Raw genomic sequence first — 15,294 nt, 5'->3', positions numbered from 1 at the left:
AACTGGCGGGAAAAGCTCCTGCACGCGGGTTCTTAATTGTAACAGAACACTCCACTGTGCAAAAGAGCTGCAATTTGGTGGGAACATGATTTAGCGATGCCAAAGCACACACAAACAAAAAACCCCCACAACTTTGGGTTGTGACATTTGTCAAGAGAAGAAAATCATGGATCATCTCCTAAGATGCCCTGTAGCACCCCATTGTATCCCACAAGATTTGGCAACACCAACACCAGAAGCAGTAGCTTGTGCAGAATATTGGGAGCAGACTATATAAAAAAGTTGGACTGGAGATACGATGAAGAAGACGACTTAGATGCAACTTAGATGTATTCCAAATTTGAAATTTGGAAGAATTATCCTATTCAGAATAATTAACTTGTTGAGAATTTTCTTTGTACGTGTTAACCAAAACGTTGTATAGATTTCAGTGTCTAATTCTGTATTGCAGGAGAATCTAGTTAAAAGCTTTTTGCATGCATGGAATGAGTGGCTATGCCTTTTAGAAAGTTTTTGCTGCTCCAGGTGTGAACTGAATAAAAAGAGACACAATAAAATGTTCACAACAATCAGACCTGTTTGCTCTTTTCTAAAACACAGAGATGGGAAATTAGTTTTCAGTTGGTGGGAAATATGTTTAGTTTGTTCAGATAAATCTTAAATGACCAGGGGACAGCTTAAGATCTTATCACCTAAATTATCATGCTAGTGAAAGAGGTTACATGAGCAGCTGATTTGTATGTTTATTGAGTCCAGTTCTGGATCCCAGGGTGTTATCTCAGGAATGGAGTGCACTGGTAATTTCCCCTAGGAGAGAACAGAATTAGCCATTGGCACATCTACAAATGAATTTTTAGAGAAAATTGATAGTCCAGGCAGATCTTGATTGGTAGCGACCTTTCTGCTATTGTTATAAAGAAGCACCTGGCTCCTTTTGGGGCACTATGTTAACTTCTTTGCAACATCAAGCTAGTAGGATGCTCCATCATCCCTCCAGCACACAAAAAGGAAGTATTGCAAAATGTTGGAGGAATCTAGCATAAGAAGAAGCAAGAGGCTGTATGTACAGGACAGGACCAATTGGTAGAAGCTTCAAGGCTGCTATGTAGTGAAGGCCAGGCAACTTATGAGTTGGGACTGAGGGGCTGAGAACTGGCCTGGGAAAGGCATTAGCAGTACCTGCAACAGAATGAGAGGAGTGATCTTTGCTGGGAAATCAGCAAACAGTACTTGACTGTCTCCAGAAGTGGAGCAGGTTTGAGTGAGCATCCTGACCACAAGCACAGTGGGCCCCTGATGGTTGCCTTATACCAGAGTGCACTTAAGGGCTAAGTAGGAACTTCTGGTTTTGTCTTTTTTTTTTCCAGGTAACTCAAACAAATTGTTCCCAGGGTGATTTTACTGCTGATTTCTGGTGGTGCTAGTAAAGCATCCTCTGTTATTCATCATCAGACTGTGGGTACAATCAAGCGTTCATGGGACATGGCTCAGGATTATTGGGACTACCACATCCAAGCATTTACCACTTGTCAGGAGGACATGTGGGCAGCCAGAGACAAGTTAGTCAGGGTTGGGGAGGGGGGAGGCTGGCAGGTCTGTGGTGGTGGGGGGGACTGGTTGGGGAATAGCCTGGTCAGGATTGGTTGTGGCAGGGCATAAAAACAGAATAACCCTGGGGCTAGGGACAGTGGCTGGGCTTTCCCAGCCCTAGGGCTGTGCTGGGAACATATGCAAGTGTTTGTTAGGCCTGTTTGTTAGAACTAGCTTTAGATTGGATGCACCATTTTTAGGGTGACCTAAGCCCTAAAAATAGGAGTGGGGGAGGGCTCTGGCCGTTTCTCACCTGAATGTGGCCGGTTACCTTTGAGAGCCCTGTGGTGGTTGCAGGGCACTACAGATGATTTTATGCACAACCATTTAGAGCTCCCTAAATTCAGTTACACTATCTGAATGTAATGCTTGTACATACCCTAAGATTATTTTTTGGAACATGTCAAGGGCTAGGCCCTGAATAGCTTAGTACTTCAGCAATTGCTTCTGAGCTTATGGTACTTCCATGGGATTTGTGTCCTACAGTATTCAGTTGCTGGGCTCCAAGGGGAAAAGAACATGCTAATATTTAAACTCCAATAGCATATTTGGTGCTGCCAAAGATATTCACATCTTCTCATTTGCAGATGAGAAGATGGAGAAAGGTGATAACCAGAAAAGCCTGTTTCTGGAGAGAATTTTTCTGTCTTTGTTCCTTACAGCCCTTGTTATACTGGCAATGTATTTTCCTTTCTCAGTTATATCCCTGATGTGCTAAACACTTAGATTTTTGCCATTTTTCTAGTTAATTGATGGGCTGGTCCTTAAGAACATCCCTCCAATACCAGCACTCCACCTGCACCTACAGCCCAGGGCATAGAAATGGAGAACACATGAAGATCAGGAAAGCTGCTGGATCCTCTGGCCTGATGTGGTGGTGGTGTCTTCCTTGCCTACTGCTACTCCATCTAAATTGAGAACCTACAAGGTATGTCAACACTAGCTGTTATCATGCTAGGAAATCCTGTAGTGAGGTACAAAATACCTATTCTATGTGCTACAGCCCCCAAACGTGATGTAACTGGTTTTTGGCAAGTAACCAGCTCTGCACCCCTGTAGCAGAAAGCTGGTTACCAAGTACCACTCTAATAGTATTCATGCTACATTTTTCCACATGTGGTGCACGGGGTGTGCTTAGAGTGCTCCCTAGCACAGGCAGGGGAGCTGTACATATATGTCTAGAGACATGATTTTTAGTGAGTTGTTTTTACTGACTATGCTCATTGCTTTAAGAAGGAGAAATACAGATGTGATTGCCACCTCTGTGTTAAAGATAGCACTATAGAATTAAAATACATCTTAAAAATAGTTTGCCTGCGATTCCCCAGTGGAGCTATATATTACCATATTTACTCATATACATTCACCTCCTCCCAAAAGAATCAGTCTTCCAAAACAAGGGTGCCTGTCTTAAGTGAGGACACTGATTTTTTCATAGAGTAGGAGCAGGTGCCCAGGGTTTATTGTTTGATTGACAAGACTAAGCTTTCTGTTGCTGTGTTGTAGCTTTGCTCTCAATCTCTCTTGTTTACCTCACAGAGATGTTGTACAGATAATACAGTGAATACTTTGGAGCATTCACATATTATGATAATGGAGCCTTACAAGGGCCAAAGAGGGAATTCATCACAAATCAAGTGAAAGAGTAGCCTTTATCAATCATTTGCTTTTATATACTTGTTCTAAGGCAATGACCGTTGGTGCTAGTACGCGTGGTGCCTCAACTCATTAGACATTACACTGCAGTTCCCTTTAACAATGGAAAAATAAAATCATGGTGATAGGCAAGCTCAGAGTTCATCTCAGTTAGCTAGGACGTGTATACTTAATGAGGAGAGATGAGTACTTTAATATTCCTTCTGCATTTCATCTTAATTGGGACCAGCTTCTGACAATACTGTATTTATGTTGGAGGGGACGAAGAGTTCATTCATGTTCGATGGACTTATCATCCAGACCACTCTGTGGTAGTTGGTGTTGCTAGAAATGGATATAATGGATATAAAACCTTGGTTTTCTACTTGGCTAGTGTACGGACTACTGGCCCCAAAGAGCCAGCCTTAGGGGTGGGCAATTGCCAGGGGTGTCGTAGTCAGGGTGGTTGCCACAAAACACACAGAAATGGGTGCTGTGAGCAGCAGGTAGTGGTGCTGGCCTGAGGCATTGCTCAAGGCCCTGTGTGATGCTGGGGTGGGGGGTGCCCGACAGGGCAGGGCAGGGCAGGCTGCCTGGGATTCTGCACACAGGGGTGGAAGTGGTAGCAACACCTGCTCTCACCCCAGTGGGGCAGGGTGGAGCGGCACATGCAAGGACCCCTGGGATGAGGCTTGTGGCCCATGGAAGGGGATGGGGAGGACTCTGGCTGAGTCTCACCTGTATGTGGCTGGTTACCTTTGAGAGCCCCATGGTGGCTGCAGGGCACTGCAGTCCCCATACCAGTACTCATTGCAGGCTTCTGCTGCCCCTGCTTTGGTTCCATTGGGGCTGCAGCCTGTAGTCCCTGACACAGGCATGTGCCCTGCCCAGCTCCCCAGCCTGTCAGACGGAGCCCCTCTGAGGCATGGCAGCAGCACCGGTGTCTGGGGGGAGGGGGGGCGCAAAATACAAGTTTGCCAAGGTATAACAGGTATCCACTCTGAGCCGACCTAAACGTGGCCCGCACACCTGTTCCTGGGGCAACCGCCCGCCTACTTGGCTGCCATGCCTTGTTGTTAATTGATTAATTGCTGATAATTAGCAGGAGGCTGCTCTTGTACTGCCTCGCTGCCAGGGGGCGCTATCTGTAGCTCCATTTCCCCCCCTACACAGCAGTCCACACCTCACCGATGGAATAGCCATTAATAGCCCTATCAATATCTGGCCCCTCTTTGTCCTCTCTGGGCCTTCCTTCTTTTGATACGTGCCCCCTCTGGCGCTAGGGCTCTTCCCGGCCCTGTCTCACTCTGTGCCCTCTTCTCCGGGGCCTTATCAACAATGCTGCCCCCTCTCTGGGGCCTCCGTGTCCACACTGGGACTTCTCAATAATGATGCCCCCTTTCCTGGGGCTCACTGTGCCTACACTGGGGCTTCTCAGTAAGGCTGCCCCCTCTCCTGGGCCTCACCGGGCCCACACCGTGGCTCACGGGGTCTATGCACCCCGAATGTTGTGCCCTCACCGGCGCTGGGGTCCTCACACTCCACTGTGAGTCCCTTATGAGGCCTCCTGCAACCCCTAATAACCTCACCCAAACCACCAGTGATAAACTGCAACACAAAATGCAAGCCTTTTGGCTATAACTTAAACAGAAGCTGCCTGGCCATAACAACACTCAAGCCTACCAGGAAATGCTCCTTCCTCCATGGCTGCTGGCAGGGAACTGCCTGTGGCCTCAGCTCTTTGGGTTTATAAGGGAGCCAGGCCCTGCCCCTTCTGGTCAGCTGACCTCCTCTGGTTGCCCTGGCAAGCCACAGCTGGGCTCTTTAATCCCTGCTAGGGCTCTTTCCCCGGCAGTCTCCCCTCTTTAGGAGCAGGGCACCATTCTAAGGTTGGCTCTGTGGCCACATGCCAGGTGATGGTGATGCAAAACAAGTCATTGGATTCCTGTGTAACTGCTAGGCAGAAGCCTAAGGAAGACACACTGGCTCCTCAGGAAGAGGTGCTTTAAAATCCTTATTCACCAGAATTTCCCAAAGTTTGATCTTAAAAGGAGAGCTATGAAAGGCACCTTGAACATTATTACTACGCTGGCTTCTCTTTAATGGTGACATGGCGATGCTGCTTAGCGCAGGGATTACTGTCACTGAATTGTACATGATAGAAATCAGCTGCTTTGAGGAATGAGATGGATGGATAATGGAAGAGGAAGCTATCCCTGCAGTATCTTGTCCTGCCTTGTGATTTTTATTGGGCTGAACACTGTATAAAGCACAGTTTCTTGACCTTGGATACCTGTAGCAGCAAAGCAGTTTGTGGGGGGAGAGGGGGTGGAAGATTTATGGCAGTCAATTTTTAACTCAAAACAATTATGCAATTTTTGTAGTAGGTTTTAGAAGCAGAATGAGATTCAAGTGAAAGTTATACTAACCTGCATAATTATGGCATATAATGACTGAGTGATACTGGAGATGATTTGATTTTTGCTGTATTGTTAGTTGGTAAGTATATTAATGTAATTATATAGTCCTTATAATAGTCATAGTGACGTGAACATGGGCATAGGTGAACTATGCTTCCATTTAACTGGAATGAAAATCGTGAACTCCTTCAGTGTGTTTCACTAATACTTACTTATAGTAAAGCTTCATGCAGCTTATAGTGAAATTTTATACTGTGCCTGGAGTTCTGATATCTTCCCCCCCCAGTGATGTTTCTTTATTTAATAATCATTCTATAACATGGAAAGAGACATGGGGAATGAAGGAAGGGAGTCTGAACCCTGGGCCCCTTCTCTTCCCAAATCATGTCCATCTTACTGAGTCATACTCCTTTAGCCTCCCTTACCTTCTGACCCAACATATTTTTCCCCTCTTCACTATCCAGAGGGCCAGCTTTAAGAGGATGGGTGGAAATATTCTTGGCCCTTCCTAGCCCACAGCCTGGTGGTTATTATATGTAAGCCTTCTGCAAGGCACTGGATGGCAGGAAAAACGGCAGGGGTTCAAATTTAGGGGTTTAACACAAACTACTTAAATCTGGCTTGAGCTCCTACCCAGAAACCTGGGAAAATAACTTTTAACTGCATGCTCTAATGTGAACAAACTTCCCAACTCACAAGCAACATTAAATGAAGACAGATTTTATTATAAGGGGGAAAAAGAACAAATACACAACCTTAAAGAAAGCCTTAACTATTAAGCATTAGTTGAAATCCCAAACAGTTATCAGTGTCAGTCACTGTCAAACCAATCCAGGGGAGCTACCACTAAGCTCACTCAGTTAGGAAGGGAGACTCACCCATGACTCTACCACCTATGGTAGCCAACAGTGGCAGGTAATGGGTAAGAAGGCCCACCCCAGAGGGCCCAGCTGCTCCTCACTCTTGGGTTTCTCCTCTGCTCTGGGAGCTTTATCACCTAAGCCAGCCAAAGTAGCAAGTTCCCTCTCTGCTGCTGGCGAGGGCTGGTAGAATAAGCTTCTGGGGATTCAGAGTTTTAGATAATTTGCCAAATTGGGCAATGCTAGTTTGTTTTTAATTAGAGGGAAGTTTTTATATGCGTCTCTGATAGTTCTGCACTGAGATCTAATGTCATAGAGTCAGAGGGCATGTCTATACATGGTCATTTCATGCAGATTAGCCCAATTTAAGCAGCATTACAGGCACATGTCCACATGCACATGCCCTTAATGAGGCTTAAAAATAGTGATTTTAGGCTACGTGAGCCTAAATTTGATAACTGCCCAAACCAAGTATCAAATGTAAGCAGGATTAGTTAATTCAGATTAACACATGTGTAGATGCATTACTTTGCATTAACACAGGAAATTTAGCCCTGGGTCTGTCCAGCCACTAGGGGGCCAGCCAAAGTCCAGCCCCAGGGCTCCTGGCTAGGTTCCTCTCCTCCCCCAGGGCTGGGATGCTCTCTGTATAGTTTGCCACTTGTAAGTGAGTTTTTTATTTTTGATGGGTGGGGAGGGTGGTGGAGAGGCACTGTTGAGTGGGGAGGGATGAGGGTGGGTGTTGTAAGGATAATAAAGTTTTTTGTTTCAACCATGTGTGTGTCCTGAGAGTGATGTTGGAGGTGGGCAGGAGTTAGGGGGTATATGAATGGTGGGGTAGGGAGGATAGAGTGCAGGAGGAAGGGGTTGGCTAGGGCCTCCTGAAGCTGATGGCCTGGCTTCTGCTGGTGGGTGCCTGGAGCCTGGGTGGGGGGTGCCTGCTGGGGCCAGCAGAGCCATCACCATGGCCAGCAGGAGCGTGGGGAGCTGATTGTTGCTGGCAGGGCCCCCATGCTGAGCAGCAGGGTGCTGGGTATTGCTGGCAAGGGCAGGGGCAGGGCAGCTTTGGTGCAGGGAAGGCAAGGAGAGAGCTTCCATGTGCTGCCCCTGTGCTGGGCATGAAGCTTCTAGGCTTGGAAGGGGCTGGCCAAGGATCAGAGGGCGTATTTCTAAGATAGCTGCCAAATGCTGGCAGCTGGCTGTGGCTTCAGCATGGCTGCCAAATGCTGGCAGCCATGTGTCTGGAGGCTGGAGCCTCACCTGGTGGCCACAGGGGCACATGGCAGGGCTGAAGGTACCTGGGACTAAAGTTAGTTCCAATTCCTACCATGTGTGGACACCATGTGTGGACACCATGCTCACTTAATCCACATTAGTTTAATGTACATTAAATTTAAGCCTGTTTAAAATCACATGTAAGCACACCCATAGAGAAGTAGGGCTGGAAAAGACCTCCAAAGGTCATTTAGTTCAACCCCCAGCCTGAGGCAGGATCATCCCTATCCAAACCATCCTATACAAATCCATAATCTAAAAGTTACATAAGACTTCCATCAAACCTGACACAACACAGACCTAACACTAACCTGCCACAAATAAAACAGGGAACCATGGCAGCCAATGTCCTGATTCTATGACGTTGTCAATATATGCTCAAGACAGCCTAGGTAGAGGGCCATGTCCCCTTCCCCCCACCCGGTGCCCCTCTCAACAGAGAAAGGCAAAACCCCTCATAGTCTGTACCAATCTGACCATAGGGGAAAAATCCTACCTGATGCCAAATATGGTGATTGGTCTGACCCTGAGCAGAGGGGCAAGACCCTCTAGCCAGACTTTGGAATGTATAGTACAAGGTAAGAGTTCAAATAAAGTAGTATCTTATTCATATTGCATGAAAGGCAAAAGGTGGGTTGAAAAGGTCACCTGATCTATTGACCTTATGAACCACCTTTTGCCTCTCTCAACAATGCCCCCTCTTCCTGTTCTTTTCCTTTGTATTTAAATTCTGCTCTCTTTAAAATTCTTTCTTTCTCCAAGTCCATTCAGAGCATTGAAGGAAGTAGTCTGTTGCCTACAAAAGCTTATGCTTCTCTTAACCATTTAATCTCTATCATGCAACTCTGCTCTCCTTTCTTTCTGACTTTAGACTAACATGGCTAACATGAAAGAATTCATTTACCAATGAAGCCTGATTCTGAAAGCATTCTTCTATATGACTACTCAGACAGGTATTTGCACAATGAGAAACATGGTTGGGCATCCAGATGAGTTTCTTCGATATCAGAGTTGAAAGCATGCCCTGCTTGTACTGCAGCATTATTTAAAACAGCTTCCTGAAAACCTTTAACTTTGATATACTTCTTTATGATGCTTTTTGACATAGAGTTGAATATGGCCTGAGCAGCAAGTCCATTCACAAAAAAATTGCACTCAGAAAATAAATCCTTTAAAACTGCTTGTGAGATTGCTTTTGCTATGGCAATAGCTACTTAATGCACTGAAGAATTGTCCAGTAAATAAAAGGTACAGTTAGAAACTGCTAATAAAGTTTAGAGAACCACCTGGTGACAAATTTCAAAACAGCAGTCTTTTGATAGAAATGACACTACTTTAGCACAAGTAAGAAAATTATCCCAAAGGTGGAAGATGAAAGGTTCAGAAAATCTAGCTTTTCATATAGTGGCAAACACAGACCCATTACCTGCAGGTTTAAAATGAAAATTGTCATTTTAAGAATAGAGTTCTTGAACAAATGGCAGAGTTGGTTGAAAGAACTGTAGGACCTTGGATCTTGGAGAAAATAATCTGACATGAACATACTATGTATATATTGCTAGGAGTAAAGGAAAAGGGCAATAATGTAAAACATTTATCGAGAGATACATCCCAAGAACTGCACTCAGACAATGAATGTTTCTGTCCATTGTGTTAAAACCATCAAAAATCATCAGTAATTTTGCCATTAGAGCTAAGTACAGACAGCCAAAAAGCCTGAGGCTGAACCAATTCAATCTTTGCAGGTTGGTCTAAGTTGTGTAGATTGAGCCCATAAGCAAGTGAACAAACACTCACTTTTGATTCTGCAAATGCAGCCACATGAGTAGCCCAGGTCAGAAGCTGGGCAGCACAAAAGCATGTTTCCCTGCTCTGCTGGACCAGACAGCTTGGGCTGAGGCTAGCCTGCCTACTCTCTTGTGCACTTGTGGAGGAGGTGCAAAGCATCCTGGGATGCTGAGGGACTGAGAGTTATTTTGAATCTGGAGGGAGGGGGATCTGGAACGGAAGTTCAATAAACTGATTTAAGTTAAATCAGTGAAGTCTGATACTACATCCACCCAGTTTTATCTTAAACTGCTTGCAGCCATTTTGAAAGCAGTTTATGTGCAGTGAACTTCTGTTGTGTTACAGGTATGAACCGCTGTCTGGTCACTTATACCAGTTTGTGTGTAATTTCTGTCCCTAGCTTAGAAGACACCAAAATCCAGTACAGGTTTCCCTCACCAACCGCTGTGGTTAGGTTCCTGAAAGTTCCCACGGTTGGCAAAACTGCAGTTGGCAAGACAAAAGGCTTATGGGAAAAATGGCAGGTGGTGGACTGATGTGCAGCCACAGAAAACCATGGGTTTGCAAAACTGTTACCGTGGTAACCAAAATGGTACCTAGAATATTAAGTGTGGATACTCAAAACAAAGGTTGGCAAAACCGCGGTTGGCGAGGGAAACCTGTATAACTAAGTTCTTGTACTGGGATGGTTGGACAAATACGAGCTTTTGTAAGGTGTGAAAAATGTACATGAAAAGAAGTCTGTTCAGCTTTGCTAGGAAGTAACAAATCTGCTACCAAGGAATTTTTTCAAACTGGACAGGCATTTCTGTGGTAGGTAATGAGAGACTTTTAAAACACTGATGCTGAGAAACTCCTAATTGCAGACCTGTTCTGGGTACTTTACAACACAATGAGTTGATATCTGACCACACAAAACAGGATATCATAGAAACTGGATTAATATTGGATTAATGAAAAAGATAGACCTGAAACAACCACATCAGAAGCTGTGTGGATTGTAGACAAACAAGACTATGTACACTGTGGACATTAGTAATTTCCTTCAAAGTAATAGCTGATGGATAAATCTCCTCTTCCAAATTCAGTAGACTTGGAAGGAAGTACTGATTTATATTATCTTAATTTGATATCTAGTGGACATAAATAAAATGGCATGGAGCTACAGCATATATATTTTGCAGCAATGAAGCAGCCCGTTGTTACGCAAATAAACTTATGTAGATTTCCTGCACGGTGCTGAGGAGCACGTAAGAAAACAAAAATGTCATGGACCTATCAGGATTGCAAGCTGTTCTAATAGCACACGTTTTCATCTGTGATGACAGAATTTAAGCAAGATAAACTGCAGGCCATATAAACTGGTTCTTTGTAGATTTTTTTGGTCAAAAGAGGGGAAAAAAAAAAGAGAACAGTCAGGAAGAGAAATCTCAAATTATTTAGGATTATGCATGTAAAAGATTCAGATGTTGAAATGCAAACTCCTGAAGCACACTTCTGAAAAGTATTTTTTTCTGTATTAATAAATAATAATTAATAGTAAGCTCAGGCTTTGTCATGTCACAGTCCTCACCAAAGGGCTGGCATGTAGTGGTGCAACTCCAGGAACAAATGAGGAATCAGATTCAGACTCAATTTGTTTCCTAGTTTCTCTTTATGTTAAGGAGAAACCAGGAATCAGACATACACTTTCTTAGGATGCTTTGTGCTGCATGCTTCTATTGGGATGCAGATACAACTCTGCTGGCTAGTACATGATTGAGTAAGGGGAATGGAACAGATCATATTCTAACCCTTCACATCCACTCTGTGCTCATTTGTGTGGGGAAACATATAATGGTTCTGGTTGCACTGCTATATGTGTCGTAAATCACTGGAGCAAGGGAATTTATGGGCGTATTAACCAGGCCATAATATTGTCCTTATATTTTTTAAATGTGATTATCACAAATCTGAAAAAAAGAAAAAGAAAAGCAGAAATTATTTATTTTTGTTAAGAAAAAATACAGTGACCTAGTGGCACTAAAGCTTCCTTCCGTGGATCTTTCCACAGCCCTATTCAACAGTCTGTATCAATACAGGAGAAACTAGGAACTTTTCCTCTCTTGTGTGGACTTTGTCATGCTGCATTTACAAAGGAAAAAGTGCCACCTACTGTGAATGCAATGAAGATTATTAATGTGTCTAAACTTCAACCACTTTTCAGTCTTTTAAATGATTATGGATGTTTCCTATCAAAACTGTCCAAGACACTGCAACCTTTGCATGAGCTTTTGCAAAAAGATAAACCCTGGAAGCTACTGGACTGTAAAATAGCAGCACACTATGACACCGGCAAACCTTTAGAAGATAAATCTTGGCAGCCACTGGACTGTAAAATATTAGTATACTATGACACCATAGGATCTTTAAGTATTACCTCTGATACTTCACAACAGCATGTTGGAGAAGTACTTTCTCATGTAACTAAGAACAGGGGAGATTGATTATCTACTCTTACAATCCCTATAAGCTTGTATAAATAAATAAGTATGCAATATAGACCAAATATCTGCAGTGAGTCTGTCACAGAAAGGCAACAATGGAAGTTGTTCATTGAATTCCATATTTGAACTTGTTCCTACAATGTAATAGTTGAATATGAGCCTCTCTTGCCAATCTTGTTTCCAAAAAAGGCACCTGCACTATTCTTTTTACAAAGTTCTTGATTTTAACTTCTTCAGCACTGTTGTGGTTTTGTCAACTGCAGTTACTAGCCTTCAACATTGCCTTGAAAATTAGTCATCTTTGTTTTGTTTTGTTTTTCTTTTTGCTATACTTGTTTACCTTTCGGGAGACGTCCATCACCATCAATTTGTGTAACCAGCTCAGGGGCAAAATTCAGCCTCAAATACGTGTACAAAGTGTAGCCTCTCTTGCTTTGCTGATCAGAAGGAAATATACTCACTTGTTCATCTCCTGGGGAATGAGTGAAGCTCACATGTTGCAGCTTTCCAATCTTCTCTCTGTCAGACAGGACAGGCAGCAGTCCCACACACATTTTACTTGCATATTCCCAGACAATCTCCTGTTCTGTACATTCAAATGTACTCCATATCTCCTTTTGTTTGCTTTCAGAAACTCCCTCCAGCCACATTCTTCTCTGCCGTGCCAGATTCCCCTGCATTCCTCCTCTGCTGCCTCCTCACATCCCTCTACAGTCTCACCACCTACCTTCCATGTTTCTCATTAGTCTCCCTCACTTTTGTGTCCAGTCCCCTTACACATTTTCCCTTCCTGCTACTCCGCAGTCCCTGTGGTATGTCTATAGTCTCATGTTCCCTGACAGGCCCTTACATGGTGACTAACAGGCCATTATCCTTTCATTTACAAAGTTTAAAGGGTAGTAATGTGTGACTTAAGGGCAGCTCCAGATCGGAAAACTAGATACCTTCACTAAGATATTATAATATTTAAAAATTAGGCAGCTCACTCAAGGATGGTGATCCAAATGGACAGGTTTAGGCACTAAGCTCCATATAGAGTTGATGGAGAAAGTTAGGTTCTTCCAAAGTTTGATTCATATGAGTCCCTAATCTCTGTACACAGCGAACAGGGGGAGATGGCGCCTCTGAAGGGTGATTCAGAACATCCAGAGATGCTTAGTGTAGCTGATAGAAAGTAAGCATAGAGTTGTGCCCACAATCCTGCCCCTCTTCAGAGCTTGGGTGCCCAACTCAGGGGTGCACATGGAGTGTAGAGACACCACGACATCTGTTTACTTGGCACACAGGAACCCTAATCCCTTTTCTGAAGGTAGGCACTTAGTGCACTGGGGATGCTATTGGTAGTTGTAGTGTTGCTGCTGCCACATTTTGCAAAGTAGCCTAGGGTGCCTATGAGCACGGAGGCTGCTCTAATGCATTGGAATTCCAGTGCATTAGAGCAGCCTCCGTGAATTAAGTCTGCTGGAGTGTGGCAATTGCCATACATCTCCATACATCTTGTGTATCAACATCCCCTCGATCTTGTGTATCAACATTCCCAAGCTCATTGAATGAGCTGTAGTTCAAGCGTCCCTGCTGCCATTTTGAAACTTGGGAATGCTGCTACATGAGATGTGGTGGCACTTTAATTAGAGTGGCTCTACTTAAAGCGCCATTCTCCCACCCCCGGAGCAGGTGTAAAAGTGCCCCTACTGATTAGAATACTCATCCAGGAACTCAACCAACGGGAGACTGAACCTGGATTACTTCAAACCTACATCTCCTACTTACCAGAAGGGGGCCCTAAATAATAGCTTAGAGAATGGGCTTGGATAGATGGGCAGCTTCCCCCTTCCTGTTGAAGAAGCTATGCTGCTTGGCGGAAAGAAATACAGAAGTTATGGTGCCAGAAATAGAACAAGCAGGAACAAACCTGACTGTAGATTGACACTTGCCTGGGAGGAGGAAGGTCCTGGTCCCTAGAATGAAGGTCTGCCACTTTCTGGGTGAGTGCTTTGATCACTAAGCTGTTACGGGAAAGGGGAGCACCACCTTCTCCTCTGGCCAAGTTTTTGAGCCAAAGTGACTGTAGCTGCTGCATTGTGTGCTGCACTCAGTGCTGGCAGTGTGAAACATGTGCTGTGAGGTAACCTAACAGATTAGGCCTCTCCAGGGACGTAGGTGGAGCTTAGACATCTTCCCAATTCTACTCTCTCTCTCACAATGGAGCTTAGGTGGGAGTTAGGTCCCCAGCGGCTCAAACTGGATTACATCTGAGCATGAGCAGAAGCATAAATCAAGGTGCAAAGATCTTTAGAGTTCAAAATAAAAGCATCACCTGAATTTTAGGGCTGCTGGTCAAGGGTCTTTCTGGCTTTTTTGGAACTAAGCCACTAATTCTACCTGAGCCCTTCTTAGATAGCTATTGGATCAGTCTGGATTTGCCCGTAGTCCCATAACAGTAATAGGAATGTGCAGTCATTTGGGGTAAGGACAAAGCTTTAGGGTTGAATGCAGAAATAAGAAATGAAGGAAAGCAAATAAAAAAAAAAGTGACCTGGACTGAAGCATGCAAATGGACACCATTTCTGATGTAGGTCACTCCAAGTGTGCCATAGAGTCAGGTTAGTATCACACCTGTGGAGATCAGAACGCGGCTTTATAAATGCTTATCTGAGATTTTTTTGTTTTCATACAGCTGTGCCTGACTGAAACCCATTCAATATTTTAGTAATTCTTTATTTAGCAGAAATATTAAATGAACTTTGCTTGCCTCACTGCTTTTACCTTTAACAGAATTTTGCCCATTCTTTGGAACATTTCCTACCCATTTTTATGACCTTCTGAAGGAAGCTGACAGTAATGGTGACATCATCATTGTAGATACTCCCCATTGTAGAAAACGAATCATGATTCACTGGACCTAAAAAAACCCAAAAACCAAACCATCACCTTCCATGACTTCTGATGTTGCATTTTATTTCTGAAGTTGCTCTAGATTTTAGCATAGGGGTAACAACAACAGATCCCCTCAGCACAGCCTTGGAGTCTCCGGAGAGACTGTGATTTTGACATTTCTGAATAGCAATCACTCAGTCAACATGCACAGCCCCCAGTGCTCATTTCTGACTGTTAGAATGACATCTATGCCCTCTGAAAAGGTGTACACCATGTCATTTAAGAAGGGCAGAGGTTTCACGCACAGGTGAGCTTGAATGAATTGTCTGCTTATTGTTTAATATGCTGGTCCTTTTTCTTCAG

This window comes from Alligator sinensis, unplaced genomic scaffold (assembly GCF_000455745.1).
Source record: "Alligator sinensis unplaced genomic scaffold, ASM45574v1 scaffold832_1, whole genome shotgun sequence".
Classification (NCBI taxonomy): Eukaryota; Metazoa; Chordata; order Crocodylia; family Alligatoridae; genus Alligator; species Alligator sinensis.
This window is presented reverse-complemented; position numbering follows the sequence as displayed.